This window comes from Cyclopterus lumpus, chromosome 16 (assembly GCF_009769545.1).
Source record: "Cyclopterus lumpus isolate fCycLum1 chromosome 16, fCycLum1.pri, whole genome shotgun sequence".
In the NCBI taxonomy this organism is placed as follows: domain Eukaryota; kingdom Metazoa; phylum Chordata; class Actinopteri; order Perciformes; family Cyclopteridae; genus Cyclopterus; species Cyclopterus lumpus.
In genome coordinates this window covers 13,391,533-13,396,889 of record NC_046981.1, presented here as the reverse complement: position 1 = coordinate 13,396,889, position 5,357 = coordinate 13,391,533, and positions in this window count along the sequence as shown.

Below are 5,357 nucleotides of genomic sequence, written 5' to 3'. Positions count from 1 at the left end.
TATATTCCAGTCTCATGCTTTGCATGATTTGGGCAATAGATGAAGCCATATCCCTCTCTCCTCTTCGGGCTCTCCCCTCCCTCTCTCTCTCGCCTTGTTGTTTAATGTTTCAATTTGGAGGAAGCAAACATTCAATCAGACAGATTAACTGTTTAATGCATGTCATCAGTCAAACTGTCTACGAGAGGGGGCCCCTCGGCCTGGCTCTGCCTCCCGCCCCCCCAACCGCCGCTACGTCCTTCTCACTCCCCTGCTCTCCACGCGCACACTGTCTACTCTCATATAGATGGGCCCATCCAGGCTCGAGCCCAGACGCAGAGGCGTCTGTGCACACACACATACACAAACACAGACATATTCATGAAACGTACACTGGCAAGCACGCATGCATGGACACACAGTCATATGCACGATCATATACTTGGACAGCTATATGCATGAAAAGCCTCATGCTGATACCCATATCAATATAGTTTAAACAAAGCAGAGAACGCATTCGGACACCTGCAACCGAAACAGAAAATGGTACGTGGATTACATGAGACATTCCATGTAATTCCAATGCCACATAAACCGATGTGCTAAAGGATGCATCCACTAACTCACTGACAATTGTGAAACTGCTTTACACAATTAAGTCATGCTCTCTTTACAGACAACATACATGCTCACACGCACGGTCCCTTTCTCCCTCACACACACACACACACACACGCACACACACACACACACACACATCCCACAGGCCAGTGGATAGGGAAATCAAAGTGACACGGAGGTAGAGCAAGGGAGAGTGAGAGATTAGAGGAAATGAAAAGAGTAAAGAGGAAAGAGGGAAAGAGGGAACAGGAGGCCAAGCGTGCTGCAGATGGAGTAGACTGTAAAATAGGGAGTGACGCTCACACTGAGTTTATAAATGATACTGTACGAACTCTGGACGACGGTGTACAGAAGGACATCTGTATTGACAGGCTGAGATTGGTCTACTCACGTCTGCTGACGGAGCGCTGCAGGATGAGTTTGCATTGTTGCCCTTCCGGTTTCCTCGTCTCGAAGTCAGTGTTTTTTTTGTAAATAAGCTCTTTGGTTAACACAAGCTTAAGAAGCTTTTGAACGCCTTAAAACACGGTTGCTAACGACGGAATGGGACTACACAACGTCACAGGCCTACTAGTGCGTTTTTACAGCCTTGCTGTGTCATGCGACCGTGGTGTAGTTTGTATGTAGCCTGTTAGCTTTTTACGTCTATGATTGCATTCACGCTTCAATCAAAAGTGGTCTTCATTTGTGGAGAGTATCTTGCTGAAGAAGACATATCATGGACAAATCGCTTTGGCTTTTAGTCGAGGGAACCAGTGCGATGATAACTTCGGAATCATCCCAGCAGCACTCCGTCATTGTTCACCTGCGTGCACACTGAAAATATAGATCTTTGTTTATTAATAGGTATGAACAACACATATAAAGCTATCAGCACACTAATCCTAATTCTGTCACAATGCGGTTTGGCTTTTAGTTTGCACACGCACACACACACACACACACACACACACACACACACACCAATGTCAGCTGCCACACATATCCCTCATGCCCTACAAAATCTTCTGTACATTACTAACTTTTTCTGACCGTTTTGATAACCAATCAAACATGATTTATCGATAACAAAGCATTCATTAGTGTTTACTAATGTATCTAAAGCTCATTTGTAGACTGACATTATGATACATGGAGCTAATTCATCAATAGTGATGTGTTTGTATGCGACAACATGAGCTTGACCCATTGCTTATAACTGAAAAACAGGTTCTGAGATATAAAGCTGATTAAGGGCTCTGACACCTCAAAAAGACCTTAGGTCATTCAATTAGTGAATCTTGCTCTATATAATAGAAGCAGGGACCAAAATCAACCTAATTATAAACCTTGAACAGTAAGTCAGTCCATTGAAAAGATCAGTAAAAGATGATATCATGAATTAATTGACACAATATGGTTAAAATTATCATATAACAATGAAAAATAAATATGATGAAATTCTTAGCATTTGTATTCATCTCACTTGTGTTTTACTTCATATCTTATTATATTTTACATGTTTTATGTTCTTACTGTTTTTTTTCTTATAAAAGCTGCTATTAACTTTGTATTTTCTAAGTTGTAACTCTTATTATTTGCACAGACAGACTTGCTGATTTTGCTGTTATTGTGATTTATTACTGTCGTACGATGTTATATTTGTTACTGTATTCCATCCATCCATCCATTTTCAATACCGCTTATCCTCATTAGGGTCGCGGGGGCGCTGGAGCCTATCCCAGCTGACATAGGGCGAAGGCAGGGGACACCCTGGACAGGCCGCCAGTCCATCGAGGGCATTTGTTACTGTATTGTATTTGCTAATTCTATTAGTTTTAACAGCTTTTTAACAGCTTGAAAAAAGACTGCAGAATGAAAAGGACAGATATTGCATAACACGAAACATGAAGATTCACCAAGTCAATGCTTTACATGCACCGGTGATGTAGACTGAGAGTTTAGTGTTATGAAGTTTAATTTTTATAATTTGGGCAGAACACTACGGCCCCTCTAATTTCTCTTGAGCGTCTGTTTATCATCTTAAATTTTTCTCTCAACTTGCAATAGCGATGAGGTAACATGGTGGTTTCTGTGGCAAAGCAATAATGTTGCAGAAATTACCTGAGAAGCGAGTTAAAAACATGGACTGGTTAAAACAAAGAATTTGGAGGTGATGCAGAAATTTGGGGCAGTTCATGGTGGTGTTACACTGTTCATGGCAAAAAATCAAGAAGGCTCTAGTAAAGTGGAACAGCCTTATAAGGTTGCTGACAAGCTGCTTCACACACTGCCTCCCTCCATCATTTTCTTCTCCATCCCTCTTTGTTTTACTCTCCCTCACGTTCATTTTTATTTTATCTCCCGGTGCTGTGGAGCATCTCGTGTATCTCCCTCTCTCCCCCACTCCCTGACCACAGCACAGAGGGTGGCCAAACCTGGTAAGTATTGACAGGGAGCTCCAGTGACACGGAGAGAGCCAGTCAATGCCCAGACACCCAGGGCAGGGGTCAATGACAAAAGGTAGGCCGCCTGGAAAGAAGGAGGGAGGGAGGGAGGGAGAGGGTGAGGGAGAGAGAGGGAGAGAAGGGGAGGGCAGTTGATAGATGGCGAGGCAAGAGAGATATTTGGCGAGATAGTATAACTTTGAGGCGAGATAAATACAAGGTGAAAGAAGAAGCAGCACAGAGGCACATGCCAGAAAGAAGAACAAAGAGAGACGAAGAGACAAAGGTTGTTTATATTTCAAAGGCATCAGACCGACCAAACAAGACAGCATTTAATGATGGTTTGGTTGCGAGGCAAAAGACATTTGCTATAAAAACATACCAAACTAATGTGAACGGTAGTGTAATATAAAAAAAACACTAAACAAAAAAACTAAACAGAAATTGTAAACAATCAAGTAATTAGTGGTGACTAGAGAAGACAACATGCAAGCTCAAGACAAACTTAATGAGTGAGACTGACATGAACGCTCCTTTGAGACCGCGGATGAGACAAGAGCGATAGGACGCTAGACTAGGATTAACAGAGCTATACCAACACACACACACACACACACACACACACGCACACACACACACACACAGACGGCGTGTTTGTGTATTGACACAGAGAAAGAGTGTCAGTATATATTGAACGGCGGGCGGTAAGTGAGCCCTCCTCTCCCGCCCATCCCCTCCTCCATCTCTCCTTCTTTCTATCGGATATCAGTCCCTTCTCCTCTAATCATTTCCTTCCTTTTGGCCCTCTCTTCTTTCTAATGCAATTATCTCTCATTCCTCCTTTCCTTCTCGTTCCCTCTGTTTCTACTACTTCCATCCTTCTCTGTGGTACTTCTCTGTTTTACTTTGTAAGATCCCCCCCACCCTCCCACCCCTTTTTCTTTTTTCGTTATCTCTCCAGTCATGTTCTGGCTAACAACACTGTGTCTACCATTGTCAGTTGTACTTATTTGTTCGTCCTTGTTTGCTCTTACCTGGCTCTCTCCGTTGTTTTGATCTTCAGTGATCAGTCTCCCGTAGCCTCGGTGTGTGACAAAAAGGTTCTCATTAATCAATATCACTCTCCAAATGTGATAACATTCTTCTTCAAGACTCTGCAATATGGCAAAGAGAAGCATACACAATACTGGTAAACAAATACAAGGGATAAAACAATAGCTATTTCCTGTTTAAAGACTTTGTAGTCAAAAGGTAAGTTATATATGGTTGCATGGTTATCAGCAGTGTTTGTCAAAGTCGATATTTGTCAATATGCATTTCTTTTTACCATGTCGTTATTATTTGTTCATTAAATCTGTGTTTGGTATACATTTCTGCAGATTTTCAAAAGAGATGAAATAACTTTGCAGATTTGTTGACTGAAACAGTTGCACAAAAAACGTACTATAACAAAAATCATACCATAATAATAAGCTCCGCTAGTTCCCTTCTGTTACTTTGAAAACTCACAGATCAAAGCGTTAATTGCCAGACCTGTTCCAAGCTGACGATTGCTGTTAATTGCCATTGTATGTAACATGATACACCTTTGTAGCAGTTTGTTTTTGTGATAACGTTATTTAAAGATCAAGCCCTATTGCAGAATTAGTTTACTATTTTTTCTAAACCGTGTGCTTTATAAACGCAAAGATAACATGCTGGAAGTGTGTAACTGTAAAATTACTTAATCCATTTGTGTATTAACAATTTATTTTCATTCTTTTTTAAAATGATGTTCCGTTAGATGGAGTTCTGAATTATTTGTGTATGTCTACATTGTCAAACAAGGATACTGCCTGTGTCTCCACAGCCATCCATAACGCGCATGAATCTATATCATGAACATATAGTTAAAAACAACATACAATGGAGAAAGATGATGTCCTGCACACATAAAGAGAGACCTCTTTCCTCCGGCTGTGGTCCTGTTAACACTAACCACTCACTGCGAAATGTGTGCAGATTCCTTTGGTCTCAGGTGATGCATCTGCAGGCCTCATCATCTCACCTTTGCAGGGGTGGGAGAAAACACACTGCCTAAAGTGGGAGCAGATCTCATCATATTATTTAGATCGGACCCAAATCCACCAACAGTATCATCCCGCTAATGACAATAGTCTTTAAACCACAGTGCTCGTCGTATTCCCACATATTAACATTTAAATGAAACTAGGAAAAGGCCACTGGGATATTTCAATTTGATTACAACTAGAGGTAATAGTATAAGTAGAGTAGAAAGATGGAAAGATCACATCCTCCCCACAGTGCAGTATTACAGTCCTTGCTGCTAAT